Below are 15760 nucleotides of genomic sequence, written 5' to 3' on the forward strand. Positions count from 1 at the left end.
GCCTCCGCGTCTGAGACCGTCAGTCCGCGCATTATATCATGTGGCTTGTTGAGCGCGTTAACACGGAGACATAGCTCGTGTGGAAGCTTCACGCTATTTTCTGCGGCATCCACGCACAACTCCCCACGCACCCCACCGAGAGTGAGAACCACACATTATAGTGACCACGAGGAGGTTACCCCATGTGACTCTACCCTCCCTAGCAACCAGGCCAATTTGGTTGCTTAGGAGACCTGGCTGGAGTCAGTCAGAACGCCCTGGATTCAAACTCGTGACTCCAGGGGTGGTAGGGGTGAACTATTTCTTTATCTCACCTGTGTAGACTACAGTTGTCTCTCATTTGGTTCCAGTTCTCATTTTCTCATCCCTCCTGCAGGATGGAGTGCTCATCCAGGGGCTGTGTCTCGAGGGAGCAGGCTGGGGACAAGAAAGCTTCCTGTCTAGTGGAGGCAGAGCCCATGCAGCTGGTCTGCCTCATGCCCACCATCCACTTCAAACCTGTGGAGAGCCGCAAGAGGGTTGCCAAGACTGAGCCCACATTTCCTTTTTTTATTTTTTATTTCTGTTATGCATGACCTCAGCGCACTCTTCATTCTTATCCCTTTTCAAATAGAATCTTCTGCTTTAAATTCTGCTGTGAAGTTTACAGTATGTCAGTCAATCCATCCAATGATTGCTCTATGATATTTTTCTTGTGTGTCTGTGTAGATACGTATTCATGTCCCTGTTACTACTACCCTGTGTGGTCTGGCGGTACTGTCTGCCCATCATTCGTGGTGGCAGTTGATCTAAAGTCTGAAGCCATGCCTTATGATCACTGGATAAAGAGAGGAACCGCTCTGCTCATGAGCCTTGATAACTAAGTAGATGACACATACACTCACACCCTCAGTGACACATTCTTGATTAACACTCCATTTCTGATTTTGTACAGTGTGCGACAGCGGTGCAGAAACCTGGGAAGAGGAAGGAATCGCTGTTATGGAGTCCTCGCCGCTGGCCGAGGTGATCAAGATCCTCGCTAGTATCCACCAAACCCAGCACCAGGCCCTCCTGGACCTGCACATGGAGCAAGAGCAGTGGTTTCCAGGTGCTCCTTCAGGTCCAAGCTGAGGACCGGCAGGTGTTATGGAGCTTAGTACCCCAGGGGGAACCTTCAGTCATGACCCCGCCCACAGCTTTGGTCATCCCCCATGTCACCCTTGTCAAGATGGGCCCACAGGATGACCCAGAAGTCTTTATCGAGTTGTTAGAGTGGACGGCGGAGTCCTGTGGATGGCCCAACAACCAGTGGGAAATCCGCCTTTTTCCGCTGTTGACCGGGTAAGCTCAACTTGCAGCCCAACAGCTCCTGGTGACAGACCTCCTGGAGTACGAGAACTTGCGACAAGCCATCTTTCAGCGGGTCGGCCGCAGCCCAGAACAGCATCGCCAGCGCTTCCGCTCCCTAACGCTTGGCGAGCTCAGCCACCCGTTTACATTTGCGCAACAGCTCCATGACTCCTGCCGGCAGGTGGCTTCTGGCAGCAGGACATGACGCCGTGACAGTGATAGATCTGGTGGTGCTGGAGCAATTCATCACTCGACTGCCGAAAGGGACGGCGGAATGGGTCCAGTGCCACCACCCAGCATCGCTGGATGAGGCTGTTCAGCTGGCTGAGGACCACTTGGCAGCGTTTCAGGGGGCCGGTGAGCCCTCTCTCTCTCTCTCTCTCTCTCCTTCTCACTTTTCACCCTCCTATTTCCCCTGTCCTGTCCCTACTCCCCAGAAATGGGAAGTGGTTCCCCCAAAACCAGCTCCCCGGTCCCAGGGACCTTTTAACCCGCCAGTCCCCCATCTCTCTACGCTCTCCTCCCCAGGTTGGTGAATCCACTGCTGCGGGTGTTGGCGGGAAATCTGGGCCGGTCTGCTGGAGCTGTGGGGAACCTGGGCATTTCCAAGACTGATGCCTCACGATGGTGGGGGCATTGGTCCGTATCCCGAAGTGCCACAGGCTGCCCCCAATTGAGCTGGAGTGTACCAGATACCAGTGAGTACTAAGGGGGGTACATACCAAGCCTTGGTGGATTCAGGTTGTAATCAAACCTCCATTCACCAAAGCTTGGTTCAATCCGAGGCTTTGGATACAGGCAGGTGGGTGAAGGTAAGGTGTGTGCATGGGGATATTCAAAATTACTCTTTAGTGACAGTCATCATTAAATTTTGGGGACAAAGGCATACCCCTCCACTAATCTTGGGTACGAATTGGCCAGCATTTACTACATTATTAAGAGGAATTTGTGTGGCTGAGTCCTACAACAAAGCATATTGGTGTGTGGTGGGTTATTCACTGGCTAGGGAGGCAGTGCCAGGGTCATCTACATCAGCTCCACTTCAGGAGGACGTAAGGGAGGAGGAAGTCTCTGCTTCCCCAGCCCATAGAGGATTTCATGCAGGGGATTTCCCTCTGGAGCAGACATGAAACGAGACCCTTAGGCATCCCTTTGACCAAGTGAAAGTGATTGATTGTCAACGCCTCCAGCCAGGAGGGATCGGTTGTATCGAGTGACGCAGGACACTCAGACAAAGGAGGATACAACCCAATTGTTAAGACACTGAACCATCTAGTGCCCAATTTCTATTGGCTGGGCATTTGCCGGGATGTTCGCAGGTGGTGTGCGGCATGCCATGAATGTCAGCTGGTGAATCCGACGGCCACCCCAAGAGCGCCATTGCGCCCCCTTCCATTGATCGAGGTCCCCTTTGAATGAAATGGTATGGACCTCGTCGGACCATTAGAACGGTTGGCACACGGGCATCGCTTTGTGTTGGTTCTGCTGGACTACGCAATGCGATATCCGGAAGCAGTGACTCTGTGCAACATTTCAGTGCGAAGTGTTGCAGAGACAGTCTTCAGAATCATCTCCCGAGTGGGGATTCTGGAAGAAATCCTCACTGATCAGGGCACTACATTTGTCACGTACACTACGCAAACTGTACAGATTATTGGGGATTAAATTGATTCGATTCAGCGTTTACCACCCCTCCAAACGGACAGGTCGGTCAAACTATTTAATCAGAGCCTAAAGAATGTGATTCGTAAGTTCGTGCACAAAGACGCTCGAAATTGGGACAAGTGGCTCGAGCCCCTATTATTTGCAGTACAAGAGGTCCCGCAAGCCTCCACGGGGTTCTCCCCATTTGAATTTATTTTATGGGTATCGACCGCGCGGTGTGCTCGACATCCTATGAGACAATTGGGAGGAGGGACCTTCAAACAGCAAAAACAAAATTCATTATGTTCTTGACCTGAGAGCGAAACTCCACACACTGTGGCAAGTAACACAGGAGATTTTGCTCCAGGCTCATGAACGTCAAAGCCGGCTGTATAACAGGGGCACTTGACTATGGGAATTTACACCGGGAGATAAAGTCCTTGTATTTCTTCCCACATCGAGCTCTAAATTACTCACCAAGTGGCAAGGACCCTTTGAGGTCACACAGCAAGTCAGGGAAATCGATTATGAGGTGAAAATGATCGGATAGAGGCAGAGCACATAAGATTTACCACCTCAACCTTCTAAAACCATGGAGGGAGGTGGTTCCCGTGACTTTGACGACGGTGGCTCCAGAGACTTGTGGAGACCACCTTTAACCATCGCAAGTCACAGAGGTTGTGTTGCAAGGAGAATTCTCTGACATGTTCTCGCCTCTCCCCAATCGTACAAATCTCATAGAGCACCATATCAAAATGACCCCAGGGGTAGTGCTACACAGTCGTCCCTACTGATTACCCGAACACAAAAAAGAAGTGGTATGGGAAGTATTAAAGTCCATGCTCGATATTGGGGTAATAGAATAATCCCACAGTGACTGGGCCAGCCGGGTGGTTCTGGTTCCTAGTGACAGCTCGGTCCAGTTCTGTGTGGATTATAGAAGTCAATGCAGTGTCTAAGTTTGATGCATACCCGATGTCTCGGATTGATGAACTGCTCGATCGGTTAGGTGTGGAACACTTTTATTCGACACTGGATTTGACAAAGGGATTTTGGCAGATCCCCTTAACTCCCATGTCCCATGAAAAAAGGCATTTTCCACACCGTTTGGATTACACCAATTTGTGATGCTTCCATTCATTTTGTTTGGGATCCTTAGACCGCACGCTGCTTACGCCACTGCCTATCTGGATGACATCATTATTTTCAGTAATGATTGGCAGCGGCAACTGCGGCATATGAGGGCTGTACTGAAATCTTTGAGATGGGCGGGACTCACGGCAAACCCAAAGAATTTCGCAATTGGGCGGGTGGAAGCACGGTATCTGGGCTTCCATTTGGGACATGGACAGGTGCGGCCCCAAATTGATAAGACCGCTGCGACTGCAGCCTGCCCAACACCTAAGACCAAAAAGGAGGTGAGACACTTCCTGGGGCTGGCTGGCTATTATCGTAGGTTTGTGCCTAACTATTCCACTGTCACCAGCCCGCTGACTGATCTGACTAAAAAGGCACCAGATCCAGTCCTGTGGACGGAGCCATGTCAGCAGGTGTTCATGTGGGTGAAAGCTGCACTTTGCGGTGGGCTGTTATTGCACTCTCCTGACTTCTCTCTCCCTTTTTCTTGCAGATGGACGCATCTGACAGGGGGTTGGGGGTGGTAATGTCCCAGATGGTGGAGGGGGAGGAGCGCTCATGCTGTACATTAGTCGCAAGCTCTCGCTGAGGGAGGCTAGGTACAGTCGAGAAGGAGTGTTAGGTACAGCACAGTCGAGAAGGAGTGTTTGGCCATCAAGTGGGCGGTCCTCACCCTCCAGTACTCTCTGTTGGGGCGTTCTTTCACCCTCTGTTCGGACCACGCTCCACTCCAGTGGCTCCATCGCATGAAGGATACCAACGTGCGGATCACCCGTTGCTATCTAGATCTCCAGCCTTTTAAGTTTGAGGTGGTCCACAGGCCAGGGGTGCAGATGGCTGCTGCGGATTTCCTCTCCAGAAATTGGGGTGGGAGTAAGTGACAGGCCAGATGGTTCCCCGGCCTCACCAGAAGTCTCGGGCAATGGGGGTATGTGGTGATGTGGCCATGGTCATGGCCGAGTGACGTCTGTAGAGAGCGAGGCCGGGACAGGAAGAGCAGTAAGGATTGACACCTGTGGGAAATTATCTCTAACAGCTGTTTTGTGTTGCAGTGAGGGCTGGAGGGGGATAAAAGGGCAATCCAGGCCACCGGAGGTGAGAGACCTGATGCTTACAACGCTGCGGATAGCAGCGTGACCTTATGTTGTGGGAATCACAAAAACAGACTTTATGTTGAGTTAATAAGAAAGCTATTGAGTTTTGTGTGCCGGCTGAAAAGCGACAAGAAATAAAATCACCCTGAAGTGTGTAAGCTGGTCCCTGCTTCCTCATTTTCCCATAAACTGACCTGAGAGTGTCACAGCAACAAAGAACAAGCATTTGTTAGCCCTCTTACATATATGTACATTTCCTTTAAGGGAATTAAATATGTTAAAACACAAGAGCTAAAATAAAAACACTGTGGTAATTTATTACATCTTCTAAACTTGAGAAATTGTATATGTATGTGTTGAATAAAAAAAGTTAAAAGCTTTAGCTTTTCCAAGTCCAGGAGATGTTGCAGATGTTCTGACAAACAGTGCTTAAAGTCAACATGAAATCAAAATTGACCAGAAAATTACTTTCTTAATACACTGTCTTATTGTGCACAATTCATCAGTGCACATTGTTGTCACCGTAATCATTTAGCAAAATGTTATAATTCTGAATACTTTTCAGCTAACGACACTTAGGCCGCTGAGGTCTTGCTCCATTGTGGTACAGAACACGTACTTTTCCAACACATTTTCAAGATAAAACATTGCTGGGGGACTTTTTGCCTGCACCAGTAAAAAGTCGCCTTAGATTGTATATTAAATATGACTCGGTTGCCGTATTCAACTCATTTTGGAGAATTCCATCGCTTCACTCAAGGCTAAATTTTAATATAAAATGATTTGAAAAATATGTCATCATAGCTATATTTATTTATTGCTTATTTGCTCATTGTTTTGCTTGCCATGGGACACAAAGGGAGTTTTCAAAATGTGCGAGCTGCAGCTAAAAAAAAAAAAAAAACACACAAAAATGTTAATACAAATAATCCATGCTCTTTGTATGCTGTACTATGAATCTTCAATGCCGCGTGATTGCTTTGTGTGAGGAACAGACCCAACTTTAAGTCTTTCAGTAACAATCAGCATTACCATTCGCCTTAACAGTGAGGTCCCAACCCACGCTCATTTAGACCCTGTTTACACTTGGTATTAAGATGCGTTTCAGTGTGGTCAGCGCTAAATACAGTTCTAAACGGGGTCTAAAACATTTTGTGATCAGATCACAAAACCACATACACCATATGGCCAAAAGTTTGTTGACACTCCCTTCTAATTAACGAATTTGGTTACTCCATTAAATCCAGTAAACAAAAATCTTAATGTTTCTTTATGTAATGGCTTGGGCTTTGTGTGCTTCCAAATTTGTGGCAACTGTTTGGGGATAGCCCTTTTCTGTTCCAGCATGACAATGCCCCTATGAACAAATTGAGGTCCATAAAGAAATGGTTTACTGTGTCTGGCATGGAAGAATTGACTGGCCTACACAAAAGCCCAGACCTGAACCCCACTGATTACTTTTGGGGTGAACTGGAACAGCAACTGTAAGTCAGGCCCCATCGACCAACATCAGTTCCTGACCTCACTGATAGCCTTGTGTCTGAATGAGAGCAAATCCCTGCAGCCATGTTACCACATACAGTATAGTGGAAAGCCTTCCCAAAAGAGTGGAAGCTGTTATTACAGCAAAGGGGGAAATTGATGCCTAAGGTTTTGAAATCAAATGTTCATCAAGCACATATGGTGTCCACAAACTTTTGGCCATATAATGTATGAAGGTAGTCAAAAACGCATGTGACCACATCGCATTTGAGGTGTAAACTCTAATCCATCCTGATGCGACAGCAGTGAAGCACCACCCCCTCACCTGTCAATCAACTGCTGCACTAAAACAAGAGATTAAACTTTGCCGGATACAAGCAGCTTTAATAGGAAAAAACTGTCCAATCACCAAATTTGAAAAAGCGGATACATACACAAACATGAGAACTTCTGATCTTTTTCAGTGTGTCTGAGATCAACATGCAGTGACACAGATGACAAGCACACACATCTGCAGCTCAGTTAATACAGGTAAATCCATTAAAATAACAGATAATTTCAGCTGCATCTGGGAGAAACAATGAGCCAGTTCTTTTGTGCTTTCTTTGTCTTTTTGGACTTTGTTGCACTTTAATATCATGCGGTAACACACTGACAATAATGATTGATATATGTCGTCATGAAACAGAGTCCCTCCCCTCCAAATCTGATCACAAGTGCTCACAGGAGGAGACGCATTTAAGCGACCAGGTGTAAACAGCGATGTGTCTCACCTGACCACTTGTGATCAGATCATCCGAGATGCATCTTAATACCAGTTGTAAACGGGGTCTTTGACATTCAGAATTGCTGTCTCAGGGGCCTGGGTAGCTCAGCGAGTATTGACACTGACTACCACCCCTGGAGTCGTGAGTTCGAATCCAGGGTGTTCTGAGTGACTCCAGCCAGATCTCCTAAGCAACCAAATTGGCCCGGTTGCTAGGGAGGGTAAAGTCACATGGGGTAACCTCCTCGTGGTCGCGATTAGTGTTTCTCTCTCTCAGTAGGGTGCATGGTAATTTGTGCGTGGATCGTGGAGAGTAGCATGAGCCTCCGCATGCTAGCAGTCTCCGCAGTGTCATTCACAACGAGCCACGTGATAAGATGCGCGGATTGACAATCTCAGAAGCAGAGGCAACTGAGACTTGTCCTCTGCCACCCGGATTGAGGTGAGTAACTGCGCCACCATGAGGACCTATTAAGTAGTGGGAATTGGGCATTCCAAATTGGAGAGAAAAGAGGATACAATTTTTTTTTTTTAAAGATTTGCCATCTCAACAAGCTTTGACGTCAGTGATGTGAAGTACCATTGGTTCTTGTGTGTCTTGTGACCAATTGCGACATGCTAATGTTTGGACAAATATTTTTGAATGAGATGCGACTGACTTGATGGAGAGGAAGATTTTCAGCTATTAAAACCTCCAGTTCTATTCTGGAATGGTCATATGGTTTCAGACTTTAAATGCAGCATGAGTCGTCTGGAATAATTTTAGAATGCTTTTTTGACATTTTATGAATAAATTGTTGTGATTTGTACTCGTGCCGCTTGTTACATGCTTTATACTGTTGGTTGGTTATAATGTTTTTATATTATTGGTTAGGTTTAGGCGTGGGGTGGGGTGTGGTTAGGTGTTCAAAAATATCTATATTATAATGTAAATAAAATGATTGTGAATGCATTTATCTGCCTATTATAATTTTTATATTGTTTATAAGTGGTAAGATTTAAGAATGGGGTTGTTTTAGGTGATGTTAATATCAATATGATAGTATAATGTAACTAAACTCATTTTTATAACTAAAATGAAACATATTGTGGTTAAACACATGATAAATCAGACAATTGCCAAGCATTGACGGGATCATCCAAACTTAATGACAATGTTTGGATGGTGGCGCAAGCAAATTTCGCTACGATGACGTATTTGTCATGAGACTGCCCTGACTTTTCACAATCTATGATTATAAAATGGATAAAATTAAGTGCAGCCCTACAAGCAAGTACTATTTCATTTAGAAATACTTTACATTACGGAAGTAAAAGGGGTTCCGAATGCCAATCTCATGTTGACTTAAATTTCTCCTTCTACATTTTTCTTTTTCCTAAAGCAAAGACTGAAAGGTCTCAACATTTCTGATTTAAATTCTGCTGCTCAAAAATGTATTTTCTTTTTTTTTTTTTTTTTTTTTTTTTAAAGACAGTGACCTACATTTTAGAGCATTCATGATGGCTGTCTTTTTCTATGACAAGAAATGAAAGTGATTATTTTGTTGGTTCAAACCTATTGATTTTCTTCTGTCTGCTTTGCTCTTCGTGTATTTTTCTTATTTTTTCTTGGAGTTGGAGGTGGAAAGAAGCAAAGATATTCTCAGGACACTCATAAGATTGAGGGAAACAAGTGAGAGCAGAGCAACTTGAACAGAAGAATAGTTCAGAGGGAAAAGAAGAGAAAGATAAAGAGAGAGTGAGGGTGGCCTTAGTGTAAGACTGCATTCAGGCTGCCATCCTCATCTGAAAGAGCCAGACTTGCTCAGACTGTAAGGAGCTCTTTATTCAGCCACAGGTCTGTGTGTCTCTGTACCTCTAACTGGTTGTTGGGGTGCTCATAGCAACATGTTGAATTCACATTCAAATTGGCCTCCAAGGCGCCATTGTAATCTCTTAGAGTACTTCAGATTTTTTGTATTAAAAAAAAAAATGGAAGTTAGAAAGAAGGGAGAGAAAGACATCTTTTGAGTCCTAAACTGGAAGATGAAGTCCCCAGGGTTTATTCATCAGCAGAATGTTCCCACCTCAGACCCATTCACGCTGTGAGAGGGCTGTTCACAAGAAACAACTCGCATGTCCTCACATGAATCTGACACTTGTTGCAGCCAAGCCGCTCAGGAGAGGGGCTACAGAATGACCGAATTAGTTTATCCAGATTATCTCTCAGTACCCTCCTCCTCCACATCCTCACAGACACCAGATGAGGACTTAATAACAGCCTGAAATCACCAGCTGAAGACAAGTGGACAATTTGATTTGGGTTTTGAGTGATCTCCTTCCCACAGGGACATTAGTCCCAAGTCTCGCTACATTTGAACCAACATAATTGAGTTAGCTTTTCTCTGTAAAGTACTGGATTAGACATCTTCCATCTTTGTATTCAATTATCACAGTAAAAAAAACAACTCTGACATTCTATACTGAACACACAGACACACACAGGTTTGTTTAACTATCACTATATCAGTGTGAGGACCTCTCATAGACTTAGACTGGCCAATTTATGAGCCAGTTTTACTAATGAGGTCCAGGCTCAGAAGTCAGTTATGTAGAGTTTTCTCTATATCAGTGAGATCATTTTAGACAAATGAACAACTAGTATGGTCCAGGTTTATATATACAGCCAAAACTGTACATACACACGTGCCTTCACTCTGTATTCGAACATAAGTATCACCATACCATATGCAAACTTGCATTCATTAAGCCAACATACTGTTATTCTACAGACTATGTATAGGGTTTTTATTTTGATCAAAAACTCCAAACCAAGACCAAAATGATCAATTGTAACTCCTAGAGCTTTAAGCTACATATACCAAACTTGGCACAGACCTTCAGACAGTTCTGAATAGGGTTGCTATGGGTGTGTCTCAATCAGCTCCCTATGTCGTAAATCAGTATATCGTGAATACGAATTCAGCCACTGGCAAGGGTGTTCATCCACTGAGCACTGGGATGCTTAAAAGGGATAGTTCACCCAAAAATGAAAATTCTCGCATTATTTACTCACTCTCATGCCATCACAGATGTGTATGACTTTCTTTCTTCTGCAGAACACAAACAAAGATTTTTAGAAGAATATTTCTGCTCTGTAGGTCCATACAATGCATGTGAATGGGTGCCAAAATTGTGATGCTACAAAAAGCACATAAATCAGCATAAAAGTAATCCATACGACTCCAGTGTTTTAATCCATATTTTCTGAAGCGATATGATAGATGTGGGTGATAAACAGATCAATATTTAAGTACTTTTTTTGCTTGAAATTCTTCTCCCTGCCCAGTAGGTGACAATATGCAAAAAACACAAGAAGAAGAATGTGAAAGTGATCTGTTTCTCACCCACACCAATCATATTGAATCTGAAGATTTGGATTTAACCACTGGAGTCATATGGATTACTTTTATGCTGACTTGTGTGATTTTTGTAGCTTCAATCTTTTGGCACCTATTCACTTGCATTATATGGACCAAAAGAGCTGAGAAATTCTTCTAAAAATCTTAATTTGTGTTCAGCAGATGAAAGAAAGTTATACACATCTGGGATGGCATGAGGGTGAGTAGATGAGAGAATTTTCATTTCTGGGTGAACTATCCCATTAATCACCCACGACACAATTATGAGTTTGCACATTAAAACAGTTGGTATTAATCAACAACACTGCCGTATCCACAGTTTTCCCAAGCAACCACTGGGTGTCGCCATGATGATTCTTATTGTCTGTTTTCTGTTTCAGGTCTCGAGACACAATGTAAAAACTACCGAAACAAGTGATCCAGATGGGGAACAACAACTATTTCAGTTTTATTTGGAGTAAAAATTAATTTCAGGCTCAACTTGTGCAGTTGTTGGCTGTCATAATAACTCAAAGTAGTTCATGATATCAACATAACTAACCTCGGACCATCGCTTCATATCATCTACATAATCATTTGAGGCACTGTCAATAAAAAAAGTCATCTTGACTATATAGCCACATGTTTTTTTGACAGTTTTTACAAATGTAATACTTTAAACATCACATTCTCGCTAAGAATATACGCCGATGTGGGTGAAAACACTGGAGACCAGAAACTGAAAACAGGCGAATCGTGGAACACCTCCACATTCAAGAAAAAGTTGGATAAATGACACTGTCATGCATTTCATTGTAGATATTCAAACGTACAGTGTTATTATTCAAGAAAAAGGACAAATAAATAAAAATAAAAATGAGTGTATTTTTAAGCTTATTTTAACAACATTAATATTTAAAGTTTTCCTTTAATGCAATTATGAATAAAAGACATTGCAAACAACATCTCTTTTAAATGTAAAATAAGGCTTTGACTTCATTGTTTTACACTTGTGCTCGTCTTCTTACAACTTGAAAGACTTCTGAAGACATGATGACGTTTTACGATAAGGGAACATATTGAGCAACAATGCTCCCTGATTTATTTATGTATTTTTATTTTTATTTTATTTTTTGTGCATTCTGGTCATTTTTAGGGAGCGAACATTTCAGTACGATTTTACAATTGAGACTAGAAATGGCCATCTGTCTGGTCAGTGCCCTGACTACTGAACAAGGGAGCTGATTGAGACGCACCCTATCACTCTGTCCGAATATCCATACTTCCCTACTATATAGTATGCCAAAAAACAGTATGCCAATGTAGTATGTCCGAATCCTCAGTATTAATAAAACAGTATGCTAGAAATACCAAGATGACCTACTATTTCCGGCGTGATAATGAAGTGAGGATCGAATGGACACTTGACAACTGATGTCACGTTAAAAATGCTGGATTTAAAAGAACTGCGGAGAACCACAAGTTATATGGGTCTTTTCAATAAGCTCTATTTATACCAACAACAACAAAAAAGAGTTGTTATTTGTGTTGCAATGGTGCTTGTTTAGCCAAACCAGAGGGGATTATTTTCACAGTTGTTGTTATTATGTCATATATTGAGTCACGGTTAAATACCCACGTCCCCGGGATAAGTATGTCAGAAATCTATTCATACTTGTCGCATGCATACCTATAGAATGTACTGTTTTACCAGCCGAGAAGTGTGGATCATGGCTGAATGAGAGTCACAACCTGTCTCTAGCATAAATTACTTGTTTTGCCCTGATGCAAACTCCAGACGTAATTATTGTGATTGGTAATCAGGTTGTTAGATGCATTAAATGTTTATCAGATCATTGCTTGCCACAGGTTCCAAAAGGCAGTAAGCCAATGTTTGCTGTGTTTCACGAGCCAACCACCTTCTGTGTAAAGTCAAGTTTGCTAGATAGTCTACTCTACTTTTATTTAATTTTTTGAGTTTAGATGGTAAGTTGGACGTGGCTTGAGTGCAGGTGTCCAAATCGTAGCAGCTGCGAAACTAACGTTAACTTAATATAAGTCAGGTCTGGATTGGAAGGTCGGTCAGCAAAGATTAATGTATCCCCTGGGTGTTATGTAGATCATTAATAAAAAAAATATTTTTTTAAAAAACAGCAGCAAAGATCAGCTATCAACCTAAATCAGTGTATTCATGCCACATACATTTGAATTTCAAGTCTGATGTAATTCAAGTTCAAGTAAACATCTTCAAATTCAAGTCCTCAAATTCAAGTTCAAAGTCCCAATGGCACATATTTCATTCCATACTGTATACGGTTTCATACGCAGGGCTTGTCTTTTCTAACTGATCGGATTTTTGGTATTCCTGAGACAATCGAAAATCCCAAAAATCTCATAGACTTCCACTGATCTATCCATCAACACTCTAACAACAAGCTTGAACACCATATTAACACCTTGCAACCAGCCAGAACACCCCAGCAACCCATTAGAGAACCCTAGCAACCAACCAGAAGACCCTAGCAACCAGCTAGAACAGCCTAGCAGCACTTAGCAACCAGTCAGAACAATCTAGCAACCACTTAGTAATGACCTTGACATTTTTATAATATTTTAAACAAGACTTTGTCAAGCAACCATCAAAGTTTGTCTTATCTAATTACAGAATGGTGTAGTTCACTGGAAAAGGCACTCAATACAACTCAATTCGTCCCCATCAACATTAACATCATCGCAGTATTATTCCCAAACCCTGGGAATGGACACCATAGTCGGGTCGGTGCAGTTCCAGATGGAGTGAGTGATGGTGGAATTTGGAAGTCTCGAGCGCTCCGGAGAAACGGAGGCGGGGCGGTGCGGGTCCAAGAGACACTTCCACCGAAAATAAACCTGCTTGAGGGGGGAAACGAGAGAGGGAGGAGGAGAAGGAATAAGGAGAAGAAGGGAAGCTGCTAGAAAGAGTGCTGGAGAAAACATAGGACATAGAGAGGGGAGTGCCTGCGTTTGCAGCGGATTAAAAACTGCGCAATTTCCACACGCGCATCTCCACCACATTAAAATGCATCTCATAAGTGGACATAAGGGACTCGCGCCGCGGCACAATTTTTTGGCAACATCCTCGCTTTGCCAAAGAAGAGAGAAGTCGTGAGATATGTGCACGCTGTTTTGGAGGGGAAGACTCTGGAATAATGCGCGCTGATGTTTGTCACATCATCTCATTTTACAGTGGTTTCATATAGCAACTGCGCGGACAGTCCACATCCACGCCGACATTTTTTAAAATGTGCACGAGCGCGTTTACAATGTGCAGATTAGTGACATCATGAAGGTGCTGGCGGATCGCGGTCTGCTGCGTTAATTCAACGCGCGCGAGAGGAAAGAAACTGCGTAGTTGCTTTTGAGTTTTTTTTGTTTTTTTACAATGAGGACATGCGAGAAGAAGCCACCTCCCAGTCTGACCCTCCGTGCTTTAGCAGGTAAAGACTGATACTTTCTATACTTTATTTATCACTGTTCATATTACAGTTTTATGTTGTTTAGCTTCTCATGACATGACGTGTTCTAATAGGTGTGTTGCCATCAGTCACTAGGTATGAAACGCAGCGAAACGCGTGCAGCGTGGATTCAAATCAGATGCGTGTTAAATTCTCGACTTTTATTTCCTTGCAGTGGGAGAGTCTGAACATGCAGGTTGATGCCATTCAGAGTCAATATTTGACAGTTGCAAGCAAACACAAAAGTAACTGAGGGAAGGTTTCGAAATGAGTGGTGGATAAAGTTGCCCATCCTTTACCAGTAACACACACTGGTGAGATCATAGTTAATATGAACCGCTTTACGGGAAGACCGTGGGAGTTTAACATTGTGCAATCATGTGGTATCCTATCGGGAATAGTACAACCCGTGCATATATATATATATATATATATATATATATATATATATATATATATATATATATATATATATATTAGTTTTATTTAAAGCATGCCAGTGAACATCCTGTAATGTAAAAGTCGCATTCGTGTTGTGTGTGTGAGAGAGAGGGTTTTTAATAGTTAACTACATGTTAGATAATCGCGGTCGTTGAACGGGATTTGGGCCCGATTGCGCTACTCGAGGAAGAGTGTCGCATTTTCTTATGGAAATGTCATGTGGTGAAGTTGTGGCGGGATCTGAGATTTTCCAGGAAGAACATTTGATTATTTTTTGTGGCGTGTTTTTTCTCTTCCTCTCTGACTGCTTACTGTACGTCGCCGCCCCCTTTTCCTTTCCTTTCCCTTTAAGGACCACTAGGGCGCGCTGCAGGTCTGTTTAACAGTTCCTCAAGCACATCCTGCTGCTGGATCTTTCTAGATTGTGAAATCTGCCATGATTTGGGGAGGGACTACCTCCACAAATGTTTTCAAGCTGGTGATGCCGGACTCTCACATGGATTTTCACAGTTGTCACATCACTGGGGTCCAAGTTACATATGTGATGTTTCACACCACTGCTATGTTAGCATTATTAATGTTAATTATTTACTAGGTTAATAATCCGGTACTAGGATGCGGTCTTTGGTGGGGCAGAGTGCCCCTTGATGGTTCTGCTGTCAGTCGGGGAGGGGGAATCAGAAGGCAAATGTTTGGGGTCATTGCCCCCCCTTGCAGGAATGATACATTCAATTACCTTTCTCCATTTGTTTAACATCATATGTTATACAAAAAACAAACACATTGGATCTGGAGGACACCTTCCCAATGTGATTTACTGCAAATATCATTGTATCTAATCTTTCAACATTGATTATACACCTACTGATTCAGTAACCTTCCACCATCTAGGAACCATCTCAAACCTCAGTCCCTGGGCAAATTCCAACCGAAAGTGACCATCCCTATGCCCTGCTCACTACAAAGGACAAAGCTCTTAATGTGGGCTCT

The 15760-nt window shown here is 43.4% G+C and overlaps 1 protein-coding gene and 1 pseudogene across 2 annotated transcripts in view; both read left to right on the top strand.

Annotated features, from left to right (window-relative positions):
* Nucleotides 1-863, top strand: part of LOC127439638 (dynein axonemal heavy chain 2-like) — a 124001-nt pseudogene extending 123138 nt beyond the window's left edge.
* A 12885-nt stretch (nucleotides 864-13748) lies between these two features.
* Nucleotides 13749-15760, top strand: part of LOC127446745 (lysine-specific demethylase 6B-like) — a 152661-nt gene continuing 150649 nt past the window's right edge. For both annotated transcript variants that reach the window (XM_051707916.1, XM_051707935.1), the window contains exon 1: nucleotides 13749-14311. The gene's annotated coding sequence lies outside the window, so the exon portion shown is untranslated. The remainder of the gene's footprint in view (nucleotides 14312-15760) is intronic.

This window comes from Myxocyprinus asiaticus, chromosome 1 (genome assembly GCF_019703515.2).
Source record: "Myxocyprinus asiaticus isolate MX2 ecotype Aquarium Trade chromosome 1, UBuf_Myxa_2, whole genome shotgun sequence".
Lineage (NCBI taxonomy): Eukaryota > Metazoa > Chordata > Actinopteri > Cypriniformes > Catostomidae > Myxocyprinus > Myxocyprinus asiaticus.